This window comes from Excalfactoria chinensis, chromosome 1 (assembly GCF_039878825.1).
Source record: "Excalfactoria chinensis isolate bCotChi1 chromosome 1, bCotChi1.hap2, whole genome shotgun sequence".
Taxonomy (NCBI): Eukaryota; Metazoa; Chordata; class Aves; order Galliformes; family Phasianidae; genus Excalfactoria; species Excalfactoria chinensis.
Genome location: NC_092825.1, coordinates 153496677 through 153517142, shown reverse-complemented (window position 1 = coordinate 153517142; position 20466 = coordinate 153496677).

Below are 20466 nucleotides of genomic sequence, written 5' to 3'. Positions count from 1 at the left end.
AATTCTGTGTATTGTACTATGATGATCAGTTTCTTTCCTGTAGAGTAACCTGGAGTAAAATTTTGTCAAGAGAGTGAGAGCCAGTGGACAATCCAGCCTACTCTCTGAAATTAGTTTCCACTCGTTCTGCAGTAGTTATTGTGAAACACTCAAAAACTATGCCTCCACTTTGACTTTCTGTACAGAAGTTTCAACAGCAAAATCTTAAAATTGGCCCTACTGCTTCATTCTGATGGAACTGATAACATGCAGACCACAGAAGGAGCAGACACCACATACTACACACAGACCCACAGACTCATACGCTCTCTCTTGCTTATATCCAAAAGCTTTTTTTTTTTTTTTTTTTTTTTTTTTTTGTACTCTGGACTGCTCCCTTGCTATTGTTCTGAAACTTTTTGCCTTCTGATCTTTTTTATAGCATGATCAAAGGTGAGGAATAGTCACTTTCAAAAGCCTTTGTACAATGACTACATGAAGTCTCTTGGGTTCATATTACCATTTTCATGTAGGTGAACAGCTCAAAAGCCTAATTTACTAAAGGACTCAGTCTCACTTATAGCAGAGGAATTACACATTTACTTCTAATATTGATTCAATTATATCATTAGCAAGAGTGGTTGTCACTTCATTTTCCAAAGAATCTTGAAAGTATGACTGAAAGTGCTTTTACACTTGTATAAATGAAAGTGCTTCGTAGCAGTCTACTGCCATGTAGTTCTGCAGGTTGCTTTTACTGTCCCATCCAAACCTGGCAACAGATTAAGTATGAAAGATATATAAAAATATTCTACATCTTCCATTTGTGGAAGGAGAAATGAAGTGTAGATAAGAGTTGAAAGAAAGGTGGAAAAGCATTCAGCGGTTGTACTGAAATAGTATCTTGCTTGGACATAGCTGATTTGAGCGGTAAGAAGAGTTTCTAGATTCTGTAATCCTGATATAGACTAGGCCTTCTCATAATTAGACTTGTTCTTTTACCTTCACCACACAAAAAATAAACAGAAATTAAAACTACCTCTCATGTGACACACCAAAGCTATAACAAAGAAAATAAGTTCTGGACTTAGGTTTGATAACTATAATGTCCGAATTTATACTCTTAGAGGAATAAGATTCCCAGTTATGGACTATTTCCTAAGATGATGCCTCCCACACTTCTGAGTCACAATGTTGCTGTCAGCATTTGTGTTAATTCTCTAAGAATAATTCTACAGCAGAAACAAGACATCAGCAGCACTACTTCTGATGATTAGAACAGCTTTGAATAAATAAGTTTCAAAAGCAAGATTCTGTAAAAGTTGGAAATTACAGTTATGAGACTCATAATTTCTATTTTTTTATGTTGTTTGTTTTTGTTTTCTTGCTGTTTGTTCTGTAGAGGAATTTTGTGTTTTGTAAGCAGAGAATGCTACAGACAAGTTATTTTTCCATCACAGAGTTAATAAAGCATCAGTTTTTACATTTGGAAATTTAGGAGCAAAACAAACAATTTTTCTGATCACTTTATCTTTTTGGTTACTGGGTGATGACTGAAACTTCAAGAGAAGAGGAGGGTCGGGTGGGTCTCTATTTAAACTTAATATTGTGCTTAACAAAGATCAAAATCCAATAGATTTCCTAAAAAATAATTTTTCTAAATTAAAAATATGTATATATACATGTTATACTATATGTAAAATCCTGGATGCTTTAAAATAGTTATTTTCCACATAATGAACTACAAGTACATGAACAGAATATGGTAACGTAGTGCTGAACCAAATACTACATGTGCCCATAAATTAATGTGTCCCCATAGGAAAATGAAATTTCACAATGTTATTATCAAATATCTTCACTCAAGACATAAATAAATTTATGGAACTTATTACCTTGATAATTGAGAGGCGTTTTTTTCTTTTTTTCTCTTTTGTTGTAATCTCACCTAAAAACTTGATCTAGGAAAAATATATTTAATTCAGCTCCACAGCGGCCCTGTTGTTATATGGTTATTGAAAGAACCTGAGACATATAATAGTTATTTTTCATCACTAAACAGAAACTTTCAGCATAATACTATGTTATTATGGTAGAATATTATATTGTTAATATAATTATAATAATATTATAATAATATAATTATAATAATATTATAATGTTAGAATGGCATTCCACTACAAATTTTTGTTACATTTTCACAAAAAAAAACACTATTAATTAAAGAAAAAAGAAACAACAACAACAACAAAAACAAAACAAAACAAAACAAAACAAACAAACAAACAGGTGAAACTCAAAATTAGGGTGATGGGGAAGGGAAAGTGGGAGATAGGAAAGGTGGAAAAAGGCAAGAATTAAGGAAAAGCGGGGAAAGTCACCTCATGGATGCAGCAGCGTCCTGTTGCACGTTGTTTCGTTGGTCCAGGGAAAACAAGTGTAGGGGAGAGCAGCAGCAGAGTGGAAGGCTGCAATCAGCAGATCGGTGCAGCGTAGAGCAGGAGGTAGAAAGGGCAGCAGGGTCTCGGGGGACAGCGAGGTCTCACGGAGCAGAGGTCTCACGGGCAGAGTCTCAAGCAGCAAGCCCAGGTGAATCCGTTGTCAGCCGTAGGACGACGTTGGAGGAATCTGAGGCCAGAAACCTAGAAGTTCTTCATGCATGCATCTTCTTCAGCATGCAGGCATTCACGTAGTGGGCATCTGATGTCAGACAACCTCCTTATTCATGAAGTGAGGCATCTGATGTCAGAAAACCTAAAAAACATGGTTTGTCCATGCTCTTTTTATCCTAGTTCTTCCCAGCTTTCGGGACATTTCTGGAAGGCTTGGGTCAGAATCATGTGAATACCTTGGAGACGGCCCTCTTCCTTGAGATGGGCCCACACAATAAGACCACTTTAGGGCCATTCATCTGTATCTTATCTCCCTTTCGTAGCTCCTGGACTTGTCCATCTGTCACGTCACCCTTAAACAAAGAGGGTCTGGAACCGTGGTTCAGACTTGCCTGGACATGTCCTTCTGTGTGTCTCAGACAAAGGGAGTTCTGGAACCTTGGCCAGGCTTCCCTGAACTTGTTCATTTCAGCAAACTTTTGAGACAGTAATGTAAAAAGCATGGCCTCTTACACAAGCCTACCCACCATTTCCTTTATTGTTTTCTATTTCTGTAGCTCTACTGTGTCAGTGTGTTGATTTTATTTGAATAGCCATTCATGTGACATTTGCATTCCTTCTGAGTTTTGAATAAAAAGTCTGAGACTATAATTTATAGACAATATTTTGACTTATCTGCGTTAAACTGATTTTCTTCAATAATCATCCTTCAGTGTCTCAAATGAACATAACATATACAGGTTACAAGTTTAAGAAGAGTAGGTGTACAAGAGAAATCATATTTAGACAACAAATGCATGAACTGGAAATGACAGATGAGCAGAGCATCTAGTGTTTCAATTTGAACAGGAGAGGCATCCTGTACTTCTGGGATCTAGTCTCCAGGCAACTAGAGATGAGAATAAAACATTCATTTACTTTCTGTTCTACAACAATAGTCTCTGAATAATATGAGTGAAGTGCAAAAAAATACAAGAATGTGGCAAGCTGAACAAAGTTTTGTTTATAAAATGTGTGGGAAGGGGATGTCTATTTTGAATGCAATATTATTTCTGTATTTGATCAAATGGTCATAATTTCAAGTGTATCATAAAAGAAGTCACAACCTTAGGCAGTTACAGAAGTCATTTTTATATTTCAGCTTGCCCAAAGTAGTTGCTAGATCCCACTGAATCATTACTAAACAAAATATTAATTAGAGAGAGTATTTTCAAAGGAAAAAAAAAAAAAAAAAAAAAAAAAAAAAAGGTAGTCATAGTGTATAATATTCAGGAACAGCCATACTAAATTAACTTGTCAATGTATTCATTATTCCTTGCAATATACCTACAGTGATGGCACAATAGAGATGATCCAGATGTTGAAATCCTGTCTCTGCTGAAATATGTTGAAATCCTGACTATGCATTTATCACATTGAAGATTATATACATACCATCCCTTTCCCTTCCCTTCCCTCCCCTCCCCTCCCCATCAAAACAGTCACCCACTGGAAGTACATATTTATCTTCAACAACCACAAATAAAGCTTAAGGTAAATACCTTAGTCTTAGATGTCTAACACATAAATGTGTGAAATGAATCTCCAACATTTAACACTGAAATTTCTGTACAGTATTAATTCTAAATTTCTATTAAATTTCTATTAAAATACAGGGTAAGTTTCAGCACAGGAATTGATGGAGTTCAAACTTATAGAAAACAGATGAAAAAAAATTTCAGTTAGAAAAAGCTGTACATTCTTCTGGGCACAGTGTTCTGAGGCATTAATTCCTATAGAAGGGAATTTGAGTGAAAATATCTAGATAATAAGGAGAAGTAGGCCACAATTCCCAAAAGAGACAGTGAAGAAACAAAATAATAATAATAAAAAAATGCTTCTACCAGTCTCCCCAGAAGAAAAAACAGTATCATAGTATCATGCGAGTTGGAAGGGACCTTAGAGATCATCGAGTCCAACTCCTGGGATTCAAGCCCTTCTGTGTAGCAGAGCAGCATTTCTGCCACTTGTGCCACAGGGGGGATTCAAACCCCGGGCCTCTGGTGTTGCAAGCAGCAACTTATACCACTGCGCCACCGGAGGCACACAATATTTCTTGACATAGACTTGGTAACCTGTTTCAGTGCCTCACCACCTTCACTATATATATATATATATATATATTCATTTCATCTAATCTAAATCTACTTTCTTTAAGCTTGAAACCATTTGTCCTTCTTCTATCACCATAGTCTCTGCTAAAGAGTCTGTCCACTTCTTTCATGAAGCTCCCCAATTAGATACTGAAAGGCCACTATCAGATCACCTCACAGCCTTCTGCATGCTGAACAGCCCCAGCTCTTTCAGTTTGTCCTTGCAGAAATATTCAGCTCCTTGCAACATTTCTGTGGCTGGATGTGCTCCAACAGGTCCATGTCTCTCCTGTACTAAGGATTCTACATCTGGAAGCAGTACTTCAGGTGAGGTCTCACCAGAATGAGGCTGGCTTTCTGGGTTGTGAGAAATACAATTGCTTATACTAAAAGCATTCAAAAGAGAAAGGGTGAGTTCTCAAAATGTGAAGAAAAAGTGTGTTTTAAAATTCCGTTAGGTGATAGAATGACTGATAAAACCAGAGAAAAGTCTAAAAATGCTATTCCAGATAGGTACTAAAGTTAGTGCTTATAGTTTACTCCAAATATTTTATAAGAAAAAGATAAGAACTGGTGTAGCGGTGGTCATGGTGAACAGATAATTTTTAGTTCTGGAGAAAGTGAGAACTTGATTTACTTAAATATAAAATAATCAGACATTTACATGACACTGAAAAACAATATTTAAGTTTTTTTTTTTTTTTTTTTTTGTTTTGTTTTGTTTTGTTTTGTTTTTTTTTCTTTTAGACTTTGAAAGGTTTTATATAGAATCACATTCACCAAGATTGGAAAAGACCTAAAAGGTCATCCAGTTCAACCATTAACCTATTACCAATAGCTCCCTCTAAACCATGTCCTTCAACACGACATCCAGTTGTTCCTTGAACACCCTATGGTTTGTGACTCCATCACCTCCCTGGGCAGTCCATTCCAGTGCCTGACCATCCTTTCTGAGAAGTAATATTTCCTAATGTCCAGCCTGAATTTCTAATTCTTCCTTATTTACATTCCATCCTACACCAAAATAATAAAAAAGAAAAGCTTGTCCTAATTTCCTCTTTTAATTCCATCAGCCTCTGACCAACTCCATTACAGTCTTTATGACTATTTTAATTCATCTGTTTACACTACTATGAGTTCAATTTATTCCACATAGCATACTGATCTTGTGTTATTTAATTCTTTATGTGTTTTGAGAACAGAATATAGTTTCTCAAAATTAACTGTCATAATATATGAAAACAAACAAACAAACAAACAAACATGCTGTATATGCTGAATTTATCTACAGACTCTAAGGAGGTCTTGACTTTCTGAAAAGAAGATTACCTATGAAACTTTTATAAAACACTGATGAAACACTATTCAGTGATTGTTTCCATGGCTAATATGATTACAATTATGATGAGTCCTTATGAAAATAAACCACAGTACTCATAGCTTAGGGATATATTCTAATTATTTGTTTTAGCTTTTAATTCATTCTAATTGTTCAATATGTCTTTTAAATCATACTATTTTTGAATACTTCAAGGGAATATACAATGTTTTAGCAGACAGATGGATAGATAGATGTCACAATGGTAAGCATTATGTGCTTACCATGGTGGAGGCAACCAATGGGTGGCTTGAAACACATGCCATACCCCATGCTACCACACGAAACTTTGTATTGGATCTTGGGAAACAAGTCCTCTGGTGACATGGCACTCTGAAAGAACTGAATCAGATAATGGAACTCATTTCAAAAATTCTCTTGTTAATACTTGGGCCAAAGATCATTGCATTGAGTGGACTTACCATATCCCCTATCATGCACCCACTTCTGGTTTAAATAGAATGGGGTGTGGAAAACTATGTTGAAAGCAATGGGTGGTGGAACATTTAGGTACTGGGAGTGGCATTTGGCAGAAGCCATCTGGTTGGTCAGTACTAGAGGATCTGTCAATTATGATGGTCCTACCCAATCCAGCCCCCTACGCACTGTAGAGGGAAATAAGGTCCCTGTAGTACATGTAGAGATATACCTACAGAAAACCACTAAACCATATCTCCTAGCTTCCTATCCAGACACTTCTTGAACACTGCCAGGGATGGTGACTCCACCACCTCCCTGAGAAGGCTATTCCAGTGCCTGACCACTCTCTGAGAGAAAAAGTTCCTTCTTATGTCCAGTCGAAATCTCTTCTGATACAAAGAGCTCACTTCTATACTGTCCATATTGTTCATTAAAATTGGCTTTTAAAATTATTTGTTTTTTAGTAATAAGTCCATATACTTTTATTTGGTGTCCCTCCCTCCCTCCCTCCCTCCCTTTCTAATATTCTGTGAGAAAAAAAGGAGCTAATGCTGATAGTAAGTGCTTTATAGATGAAAATTGCTACGTATTTGCTAAGGGTAATTATTATTATTATTATAGATTAAATCTAACCCAAATGTTTCTTTGATTTTATATATGATATAGATTTCATTCTGTATAATGTGGTTGCTTTAAGAGTAGTCAGGTAGTAAAAGTTTCTGTGGTGTGTCTTGCTGAATAGCTGAATAGCTAATGGTAATTCACAAACAAGAATCTAATGTATTTAAAAAAAAAAAAAAAAAAAAGTACGGTTTTTAATGGTAATGACTGCAAAGTAAAGCAGTATTCCATGTGAGTTAAAATGTTTTATTTCAGATATTGGTGGCTTTCAAGTTTGAAAAATAATTTCCAAGAGGACCAAATCTTATCTGATATATGTGTGAAGAAATAGCTCTCATTCCTTTGGACAACCACACAAGAATTCAAGAATTTAAGGTGTTTGCACAAAAGGATTCAGTGTGTTCCTGAATAACATTTCAGCTAGTGAACTTCAGCACCTGGGATGCTGCTCAGACCCACAAATTTTTTCCAGTCTTGTAAATTTGAACTAGAAGAAACACTAAGTAATGATGTTCCTTCCAGTGAGTATAGCAATGCTCATCAAATCTTCATAATATCTAAATACCTCAAGTTTGTATTCAAAGCAGATCCTCCGTAAAATTTTAGATGATCAATTCCTTATTCTTTCTCTGTGGCAGAACATGGTGTGATACATATTCTTAAAGCACTCCTATAGGATTCATCAATCCTTAAAGGGCATCTGGGAATTAAGTTTTGAGAGCTGGAGATGAAAAATAGTCATTCCATCAGTAATGAGAGCTCTACTCTCTACCTAACATTGGTATTACTGACAATGTAACTAGAATACAGATTATAACTACACTCTTTTTGGTATTATCAGATATACTTGTTTATTTACAGTCCTAAATGTCTGAATTGAAGTTTAAACAATCCCAGCCTTTATTAGAGTTTCTTTATCAACTGGAAGTAAACTTTACTTTTCTATAACAAAATTGCTTGATAATTTGTTTCATAGGCTACTGGTATTTGCATCACAAAGAAACAAACGTGATTTTTGCTATCAGAAAGGGAAGATGAGTGAATATATGTTGACTTTATTTATTTATTTACTGTACAGTAAATATATTTATCTAATTGTACAGAAGTAATATATCAAAATTTTTCCTGTCATTCTAAACTGGGAATCTTTGATATTTACCTTCTCTGCAGGGTGATTGCACTCAACTGAAAACAAAACACTTTAAATCTCCTGCTCTGTCTTTCTGAGATAATTAAGATTTTTCATTGGAATAATTATATGTGATATTATTGCTTATGCATCATGGGGTCATGAAATATACTCTAAAGGAAACAGAACACAAAGGTCTATGAAACACTACCAATATGTATCTCTCATGGCTTGTGCCAGTCAGATTACAACTCCTTAGGTCTATTAAAAAGATCTTACAGTAAATCTAAAGAAAATGGAGTACCCAGTCAAAAGGTTCTTCTTCTGAGAAGAAAAAGAGAAAAAGGATAGAGACAGAACTAAAAGATTCTTACTATATCTATTTTTTCAAGAAACAATCTAGCTACATTCAACATAATATATAGCTAATAAAAACAAACTATACATGTTATTTATCAGTTTGCATTACTACTAATAATACATTAATACTATTTTCAGTTAGCCCTCAAAGCAGAAAAAAAAATGCTGCTATTCATTATAGTAGTTCATTTGTTTTTGATATTGTATTAAAATTGTTGATTTCTATAACTGCACCTACGAATATGACATCACATGAATACCTGCAAAAATGGGGCAAAAAAACCATAAAAAAAGACATACATAAGATAAATTACCAGATCCTCCAAGATATCATTGTCATCTAAAGGAAGGTGGTATCTAGCAGGCATTTGAATGGACTTTGCCTTTTTCTGCTACATCAGAGCTTCTTACAAATTCTTGAAGTAGAGGCAACAGCATGAGTTGCTCAGAAGAGCATTTAAGAAAAAAATTATTCCTCCTGCAAATTAAGTCTGTCTCTCAGTATTCACTGATGGCATGAAGGTCTCAGTCTAATAATTAACTTTTATTTATTTATTTATTTATTTATTCCCCTTCATTCTAAAGATCTGATAGATAATCAGTATCATCTTTCATTTACCAGGCAGAAGACAAATATTTTTAAGAATGTTTACAGTCTGAGGCACTGTTTAAAAAAAAAAAAAAAAAAAAAAAGGTAAATATTTAATATTTTCACTACTACTACCATCGTGGGTTTTTTGTTTATTTGTTTGTTTGTTTCTCTCTGTCTTTTTTTTTTTTTTTTTTAACTGGTTCTAGCTGCAATTCCTGAATTTTGCATCAAAATACCAACTTTTGAATGTCCCCACTGAAATTATGTGGATTTACATGGAGACAAAATGAGAATTTTAGTAGAGAGATGAAAGATCTAAACCACAAACTGAAATCAGTTTCCCTCTGTAGTTGTGCTTATTTCCTTATTTTTCATTTAAAGTTATTACATCATCATTAATGATTATTTATACATATTATAAATAACATATTTCAAGCATAAATTTTATAACTTTTCTTATGCTGGTATCAGTATTTCTAGTATAATACATAACCATCCCTTCTTTATTGGGAAAAACAAAATAGAACAACAACAACAGAAAAAAATGTATTTTTTAAATAAAATATATTTTCTGAACAACACTGCCCAAAATAGTCTTGGAAACAAGATCTGATTACTATAGTCTAAGGTGCAATAAAACTGCAACTGTGTTAATCTTAGTTGACACCTCAAGGAGCTGTGCTTGATGTATTCCTAAATTATGATTATTTGTGAAATAAAGTCTCAGTTCAGTTTTAATTGTTGTGTTAGCTATAGCACAGAGAAATCTTAGTCATCATCATTGATATGACCATAATGCACATAATCTTAATTATTACCTACTACTAGTAAAATGTATATTTACACAGATGACTTGATTATAAATCCTTCTAGTCCCATCTGTATTTTTATTATAGCAAATTCTCTCTGTGTCTCTGTCTGTCTGCTGTTTGTCTGTCTGTTCTGGCATGCAAAGCTGAAGAGGAAGAGGCTAATTTAAACACCTGGTTAAACATAATTTAGGACAGATATCTAAAAGCAAGCTGTCTACAGCTTTCAAACAGGTTAGCCAGTGTTTATGGTCAGAGAACAGTGTTATCTAGTGATAACAAAGAAATGCACAAAAAGAAGGCTAGCTTCACTTTTACGATCAAAGTCAATACAATCTGAGCCATGCTAAAAAAAAAAAAAAAAAAAAAAAAAAAAAATTACCAAATTCTAATAGATATTTTAATGATATTCTGGTTAAACTTTGACCAACAGTATTGTCTCCAGGGATAGGGCAACTACCACATCCTGTTCCAGTGCCTCATCACTCTCACTGTAGAAGACTTTTTCTTTAGATCTAACCTAAATCTACCTTTTTTAAGCTTGAAACCATTTCCCCTTGTCAACAGATCCTGCTAAAAAAATCTCTCCCTTTCCTTCTTCTAGCCCTCCTTAAGATACTGAAAATCCACTATCAGGTCCCCCATGAGCCTTCTCCAGGCTGAACAGTCCCAGCTCTCTCAGACTGTCCTCATAGGAGGATTATTCAGTCCCTTGGATCTTTACTGTGGTCCTCCTTTGGACACAGTTTAACAGGTGCATGTCTCTCCTGTACTGTGGAATCCACATCTGGAAAGAGTACTTCAGGAGAGTTCTTACCAGCACAGGGAGGCAGAATCACCTCCCTTGACCAGCTGGCCGTATTTCTTTTGTTGCAGCTCAGGATACAGTTGGTTTTCTGGGCTGCAAAGGCACACTGCTGGCTCATATCCAGTTTACCACCCACTAGTACCCCCAGGTCTTTTTTCAGCAAAGCTGCACTCAATCCTTTCATCCCCCAGGTTGTGTTGTTAGTGAGGATTTCTTTGTCACAAGTACAAGACCTCATACTTGGCTTTGTTGAACCTCATAAGATTCTTCTAGTCCCACTGCCCAAGCCTGTCTAGGTCTCTTTGGATGGCATCTCATCCCTCTGGTGTGTCAAATGTACCCCACAGCTTGGTGTTGCATCTTCTTTATATGTATGTGCACACCAATACACGTATATTTTCTTTTTCTGAAAAGGTGTTTATTTACACTTTATATATTTACACTTTACATACTACATTTTATGTTCACATTTATGTAAATATTCTTTTTTTTTTTTTTTTTTAAGAGTCTTAAGATATTCCTTTAAATGTTTTTAAAGCATTTGTTTGACTATACCTGTATGCATTTTGCTACGCTTACTGTCTGTGCAATACAGTGTATTATTTTTGAGGACAGACAATGGAACGGTCTAAACACACTTAAAAAATAGAAAAAAAATCACTTTAATAACTAAAATCCAATGATTTATTTTTTTTTTAATTTTATTGTCTTCATTTTCTTTTTATAGTAATTACATGTGAAATTAAGATACTCCCTAACATGATTAATATTTTTACATTTCTCACTCAGGTATCTATAAATTGAAGTCGTTTTACATGTTCAGTCCATGTTTTTTTTTCATAAATGCCTATATTCTTCAATTTGTAAGATGGTCTGAAATCTACAGAATCAAAAAGTTTGTATTAGAGTAACCTGAACACTTTAAAATAATTTCTATTCATGCACTGTGTGCAAACTCATTTAGGCTCTAGATTTTTGTCCCTTACCATTTGAGAAAATCTTTCTACAGTATATTTTCATTTTACTTCCATAAAACACAAAATTTCTTTGTGGGTTATTATAGTCCAATTGGTCTGTAAATTAGTAATGATCCACAGTACAGTAGGCAGTGACTTCCAGTTAATTTGTAATCTGCTGTACACTGTGATTTCAGTACAAATTCCCATTATATGTTTGATGATGTGAATGTGTGATTTGATGGTAAATTGCTATAACTGTTTATATGGGTCTGTTGTTTACTTGGTAATAACCAATGTCAGAGATTCTAGCCATGTGTGCCTGTGTGTGTGTACAAACCTGCTCTGGCACAGAGCTCTGACTACTGCTGAGAAAACAGACAAAGAATATATTCAAAGGCAGAATTAAAAATGTAAAATAAATAAATAAATAAATAATAAATAAATAATCACACATACTTAGACCAGAGACCTCCTGTAAACAGGAAGAGCTCTTAAGAAGCTTCCTGTATTGAATTTCACCCTTGAAATATTCACCTGGGTAAAAACAATAGAGTTCTAAGTAATACACAACAGTATGAGGTCTCATATTAATGATATTTTAGACAGTAGCTCTGTACTGCACTTAACATGTTCTTTCACTGTTTGTTAATTGGTATCATTAGCACAAATGTCACGGGTAGTTAATTTAATTAGTTGTTACTCATACATAATACTAATTTTCTGTTTCTGAAAGACAAATGAAGAATGCAAGTGGAAACTGTGTTTTTGTTAGCTTTGCTTTTTCTGTAAGTTAGGGACTGGACCAATAAAGTATTTTTGGTGGTTTTGTCACATGTCTGTTCCTGGAAAGATCATGGAGTGGATCCTCCCGAAAGAGATATTAAGGTATATAGCAGGCCATTCTATTATTCTATGATACTATGAGGAGGTGATCAAAGATAGACAGCATAGATTCACTACGGGTAGACCATGCCTGACCACACTGCTAGTCTTCTATGATGAAGTGATAGCCAAACAAATATCCCATACCTCGTAACATCAAGCCTGAAACAAATAACTGGGGCAATCTGGTCAGTGAGGTTGCCACTGCTTGAGGACTAGCTGGACTAGTCAGTTGGTGGTAATTGCATTATGCATCACTTGTTTAGTATATATATATATATATTTATATATGTATATATATATATACATATGTATGCATGATAACCATTACTGTTTTCTTCTTTTCCTTTTCTGTCTTAGTAATGGATTTTTCTCAGTCCATGAGATCCCTTCATTGTTATTTTTCAGATTCTTCCCCCAATCCCACTGAGTCATGGGAGTGAGTGAACAGCTGTGTGATTCATAGAAGCCTTCTAGGTTAAATCACAACTCTGATGTCAGCATGTCCAGTCTCTCAAATGTGTATCTGAGATCACAGAACACAAAGCCCTAATTGCAGCATAATCTTCACAGACTATCATTCACCCAATCTGTTTTCCTTCTTCTTCCTGGGTCTCTAACTAGGAGATCAGAGGAAAATAGTACCTGTACTCCCAATTCCTTCATTATCTTCCCAAGGGACTTAAAGTCTCTTTCGATGTTTTGGAATATCCTTGTTACAGCCTCATATGATCTAAATTGCAAGAGCAGGAATGGATAGTAGTCCTCTGGTTTTACCAGAAATGGTAGCCTCTGCTTGATATTGCAAATGTAGGTCTCATCAGGCAGTGAGCTACTCTGGAGTTACTCTGTATGGCAAATACGTGTTTCAGCATCTCTCAGCAATAAGTCTCCAATTACTGGCTTTTTTGTTGTTGTTGTTTGTTTGTTTGTTTTGTGGCAGTGGTATAATGCAGGTGGTTGATTGGACCATTTTTGTATGGCCATCCTTTCCTTTGGTCTTGACTGTTTCCTATGCACTTTCCTTTTCCATCCCCAGAACACAGTATGTGCTGTGTAGGAGCACTCTGGTGCAAGGAGGATACTCCTTTTTCTGGTCAATGCAGAGGCAATTATCCAGTGTCCCTTCTCATGTTCATCAGTTCAGCATGTCAGCTTCAGTATATATGTATATTTTTCCACATAGAATCATATAATCATATAATCATACAATCATAGGATGGTTTGGGTTGGAAGGGACCTTTAAAATCACCTAGATCCCTGCTATAGGCAGGGACACCTCCCTCAAGTCCAGGTGGCTCAAAGTTCCATCCAGGTCTGGTTTTGAATGTATCCAGGGAGGGAGGATTCACAGCCTCATTAGGCAACCTGTTCCAGCATCTCACCACCCTCACAGTAAAGAATTTACTGTAGCTGAGAGTTTTCTCTACCTAATGGTGTTATTGCATTCATTGTAAGTGTTGTGGTTTTCATGGAAATAAATTGGAGGTATTACATTCAGAGTAACCTAGGTATTGTCTTCAGCTGTTAGCTTAAAGATATGTCAATGATTCACGCAACATACTGGAATGTAATTTGCTGTGGAAATTAGATTGAACCTTCAATTTTTTCTAATTTTCATAAGAAGAAAAAAGAACAAAATAAAGTAACTTTCTTGTAATATGAGACCAGAGAATCTGTATTTACCCTGCAGCCTTTTTAAAATACACTACTCTTATTATGTGATATACAGAATAATAGAATTTGGTTTTTCATCTATAATAATTTTATTTTAAAAAATATAAACAGATAAAAGCCCCAAAGCCCCAGAAGCCAGAGCAAATTAAATTTGATTTGTTGGCAATTCAAGTTAATTTCACACTTTAGCTTCATTCATAGTTAAGTAAGAAGGGCTTTAGAAAATACTGAGATAGATGTCACCACATTTATGTGGAAAATAATGTTTCTGTCAAAATAAATATTTATTATGATTTCTTTACTGATGTACTGTAGTATGAATCAGATCCCTCAGCTGATATATGGATTCCTATGGATTCAAATGTTTTTTTGTTTGTTTTAATTAAGTAATTAATTTAGCCAAATTTAGGACAACCTTTCCTTTGAATAAAAATATCTATTTCAGTGACACGAATATGCTATATTGTGTATTAGAAATTTCTGATGAACATGACAGATGAATCAGTTTTTTCCTCGTTCTCTAGTGCCTCCTGTCTCCCCCCCCATCCTCGCGTATTTTGGTAGAAAGAGGTCTTTGTGCATCTCTTCACCGTAAGAAAAACTTCAGTGTTTTTTTTGTTTAGTACAAGTGGAAGAAATTACATTGAGATGACATATTAAATGCATAGTTAGAAACTGTCCACAATAATAATAATAATAATAATAATAATAATAATCAAGCAAGGAATATGTGTTCATTCCATATTTCTATATGTGATGCTGTTTAGCCTACCTTTTTTTTCCTTGTTATTTCCTGGTGTTCTATCTTTTCCTTCATGGTATGTTGTAATGGTAAAAATTAACTGTTTATAGTATGATTTCCATTAGGTCATATTATTGTTTCCACCTCAGAATTTATCACTAATGAGGAAACTGATCTAGGTATATTAAAATAATTTTTAAAATATGTTGGTAAGAAAAAATTTTGGATGGGAAGTCTCTCATCACAGATTTCAGGCAGTTCAGTTCCACTTCTCTTGAAAAACAAAACAAAACAAACACTTGCAATTGCCATGTCTTAGAGGATATACACAAATTTCATTTCAGATATTATTTATTATGCTTACATTTTTTTCTATTATTTTTTTTTTCTCTTCTAACAATTACCTGTAATTTTAAATGCTTTAAGAACTGAAGGTTAAGAAGGAAAAAAGGAAACTCTAACTTTTCAAGAGACAAAAATAGAAGGAAAACCACCAACTCCATAAAGCAGATGTAAACTAAATTGACCCAAAAGCATAGTGAAAATTACAGCACCATTATTGTTCGAATAATTCATTTATTATAGACTTTGGAAAAGAGAAAGGTAATACATTCTTTTGTAGAAAAAGATGAAGGTGACAACACAATGACAACACAATCTGTATCCTTAGGCTTCATAAATGATTTTTTACCACAGAAAAAAAGAGAGAAGTACTAGCTTCTCAAAAAGTCAATGTTTTCCACATTGAAAGGTTAAAAACACCATTTTCTTGGAAGCAGCAGGGAGGACTTTCTTTTGAAATATGTGAATAGTAACTTCAACTGGACAGTGATATTTGCCACAAGTAATCTGAAAAAATACAATATCAGCATCAACAGTTTACAGGCTGGTTCAACACAGTTCCGTGACTAGCAGGGCAGAGGGATTCAAGAATCTGTACCTCCAGGAAAGAGAAACAGGGGACTCCCAAAAAAATTAAAAACAGCAGCAATGATCTGAGGAGAAACAAACTAATTTACTAAATATGGTATTGCAATGCAAGATAGCACACTATATAATACAACATAATTAGAATTAAAGCTAATAGATAAAATATAATGAGAGAGAGAGATAGTCCAAAAGCCTTAACAATATTGCTTCAGCAACGTGTGTGGCTGGGAAGAGCAGCAGGGAGGAGAGCCGGAGCAAAAAAGGGACATCAGGTGACCTTGCCAGAAATTATATCTCCTCTCTAAATGCAAAGTCTTTTAGGATATGTAGTTCTTCTTCTCTTTTCAGACAGGTGCCCAGAACTGGAGCATTAACTGTTTAACTCCCAGTGCATTACATGATGTTAAGATGTGGAATACCTATATACAAAAATCATATAACCATGACAATCAGTTATCTTGAAAAACACCAAATATTCATAACTCTCTCAAATAAAATTTCTAACAAGGACTTTGAATTTGTCAGTCAAATATTCATACTTAAGCGACACTTAGTCCAAATGAAGATAAACTTTTTGTCACAGGCTAAAAGAGGCTAAACACAGAAAATTTGCATATTCTATTTCTCTAAAAATTCTTCATCCTCATCCAATTTCTACTTCAGCAAGAGTTATAAAAGGGGAAGAAGAGCATCACAGAATCATAGGGATTGGAAGGGACCTCTAGAGATCATTGAGTCCAACCCCCATGACAAAGCATGTTCCCTACACCAGGTCGCACAGGTAGGCATCCAGGCGGGTCTTGAATATCTCCAGAGAAGGAGACTCCACCACCTCCCTGGGCAGCCTGTGAATAATTGTGTTTGTTCCTGCCTTACTAATGTATAACATTAAATTGTCTTCATGAATAGGATAATGTTTGATCAGATGTTTATTCTCAAATAGACTCAAGAATTTTGCATTCTGGAATGAATGACTGACAGGTAGGGTTAATTTCACTTCTACACTAGAGCACAATGTTAGTACTTTTTGCCTTTACCCTTTAGCCACTGCTATTTTTTTGTTTGTTTGTTTTAAAGATTGTCCAGTGATGTAGAAGGTATTGTGATATTTATTTATTTATTTATTTATTTATTTCAGTCATAGTAATGAAATATAAGCAATGGGAATTGAAGTGGAAAACAAAGTGCACTGGGATTAGTATAATCATTGATAAAAAGTAACAAGATCATCACCAAAAGGACATTTCTGTTATCTGAAACAAGAAAGTGGGAAAGTATGTATAAATTTATGTGCAAAATATACTGTGAGTCACAAGGAGACCATGAGAAAAAAATCTTAAAGACTCCCAGGAATCCTGTACTATCCTTATTCTATTTAAATAATATTTAGTGTTAAAGCAACTGTTCTGATGAAAATCAGCATTGTGTGGTTTGGTCGTGCTTTTTCAGGGGGACAGTGTTTGTCTTCTGTGTATTTTATTGTAATTTGAGTTTCTTTATTAGGCAAACTGACCTGTTCCATAGTCTTTCTGTAAAAAATAAATTATCCAGTAATTAACATTTATTGTACACACAGATCAGTATAATTGCTAAATTAGTAGCTGATTAAAGTAAATGAAAAATTTTGCTTTTTGTTTTCTACTAAAATCTTATTTTTGAAATGTAAAGGAGCTGAAATAATTGTTAGTAATAACTTATTACAAAATTCAGATTATTGAATATTGAAAATAATATTTTTCTGATCTTTAATAACTATTGCTAGTTTCTGTTATCTATACCAGATATCTATATATATAAATGATACATAATGGTCTAAAATACTTATACAAAATATATATATATGTGTGTGTGTATATATTTATCTTCAAATACTTGAGCATAATTTTATCTACCTCAAATACTTTGCTGACAGTCTTCATAGTTTCCTTGAGCTTTCAAATATTTCTGTGCAAAATAATAGAAAATTGCCATACTATTATGATCAGCAAATATAATACATACATGCAATTTTTCTTTCAATTATTTCAGATTTTAATTAGTGTGATAAACCAAGTATTTTTAAATAAAAATAAGAAAACAGAATTTACCAATGGATGAAAACTAAGTCTGAGAATAAAATAAGGGTACATTGGAAAATTAATAATAGCCTTTTTACACAATTAAATTATTCACAATTTGATATAACCTGATTAAATCATTAAAGATTTGACAAAACCTGACAAAATTCATTTATAATTTCACTCAAAAAATTTTTTCTATGTATCTTTTTTTTTTTTTTTCCCTAATTTCTAGGTGTTCTGTGAGAAAATTTAAAGCATAAAGCCAAAGAACTGGCTTCACAATGAATTGCTACATTAAGCTTAAAAAAAGAAAAAAAGAATGATAAACTGCAACTGAGCAAAGTGCAGGTTTGTAGTGATTGAATCTATTGGTGTAGCATCACTGATAAACAAAGTGATAATCAGGATACATAGTGAGCACACAGTGAACCAGATATACAAAGAGGAGAGGGAATAAAAGAGAACGTGTTTCAGATTTACTAACAGAAAAAAAAAAAAAAAAAAAAAAAAAAAAAAAAAAAATTGCAAAAATTCATCAAGTGTATTCATAGTTCTGATCTTCTTCAGCAGTAAAAGATGTCAGTGAATAATTTAACTTTTTTTTTAACTTTAATAATAAGGAAAAAAAAAGTATATATTTTAACTAAGAACATATGAACATTTTATCTGAGGTTTTATTGTCTTTGTCTTTCTCTCACATCTTACTAAAGCTAATAGTGAGCTAGACTGGACACTCCACAATGTCTATTTAGAAAATTGTTGTATCCTGCTTTGTTGTCTGTAAGCCTTCCTTGTTTTCTGGAATCAGTCACATTATTCTTGCTAAGACAAAGTGACTACCAAGTAAGTATTATGCAATATGCAATAAAACTATACATTGCAGTGTGTTATCACACAAAGTAAGTATTTTCTAGTTCATATTAAAAGGCAATATTATATTTCTGTGATCTTAGTCATCTCAGGAAAAAGAAAAATAGACAATATAATCATAACCCTTCTGGGTTTTAGCCTTTTTGTATGATTCAATCCAAATTAACTGAATTAAAAAATAAAACATAAAAAAAAAAAAATTGTATTTCTCATTCTTCATTATATTTGTTTGTACAATTCAGTTACAATACTAAATTCAGACTGTGTCTAAAGAGTAGTCTAGCATGCTTAATGAAAATGAAGATGTGGCACACTAGGCTGTTATGTACTCATCTGAATTCAGCTTTTGACTTCAGTTACTCATCACAAATTTTTCTTCTTAGAGTGTCTTTTTCAATAAGGTCAAGCTAAATAGACCATTGTTAAATGTTTTTTATTTATTTATTTATTTTATGTGCAGTACACTGACAATAGACAAAAATAGCGCATAGGTCGTTTTACAGTTAGATTTTAAAAAGTAAGAAATCCCACCAGTTAGGGAAAGAGGTGAAATTCAGACTTAGTACTGAGGCTACCTGAATACCACTACTCTATTGTCTGATATTTAAAACCATGTCACTGATGATTTCTAAGAAGACATAATAATGAACAAATCATTAAACTGGAATGGGACTTCCAGACCTTTCCAGACGTCTGATGCGTAAGACTACATTAGAAATGCCAGCATGTTCAGGTTGATGATTGTTTCCCTCTACTTAACATTGGTCAGGCCTCATCTGGAATACTGGGTATGGTTCTGGGCTCTCCAGTACAAGGAAGACAGGGAGGGAACCTAGCACAGGGGAATTAAAGTGATGAAGGAACTGGAACACCTTTCCTGTGAGAAAAGGCTGGGGCTGTTCAGCTGTCAAAAGAGATGGTTCACAGAGAATCACAGAATGTCAGGACTTGGGAGGGACCTCAAAAGATCATCTAGTCCAATCTCCCTGATGGAGCAGGAACATCTAGATTAGGTCACACAGGAACACCTCCAGTTATGTTTTGAATGTCTCCAGAGAAGGAGAACCCACAACCTCTCTGGGCAGCATGCTCCAGTGTTCTGTTACTCTTATTGCAAAGAAGTTTCTTTCTCATATTTATGTGGAACTTCCTATGTTCCAGCTTGCACTCATTGCCTCTTGTCCTACCATTGGATGCCACTGAGAAGAGCCTGGCTTCATTCTCACATGGAGAATCACATGAATGTTATGTAAATAGGGAGAGTGTGATAAAGACAGAGCCAAGCTCCTGTCAGTGGTTAGATTAATTATTTCTACATTCTCCACATTTTATTTGTATTTAATCCTGTAAAGAAGACTTTGTGATGTGACACTACTTTGGTGGTAATGCAGTTTTTATTACCAACCAGTGATTTCTGGTACTTAAATAAGTTGTTACTCCACATTTGAGCAAAATAAAGCAAGGGAGACTTGAGAAAATATACCTCAAATTCCATGTCCAGTCTAC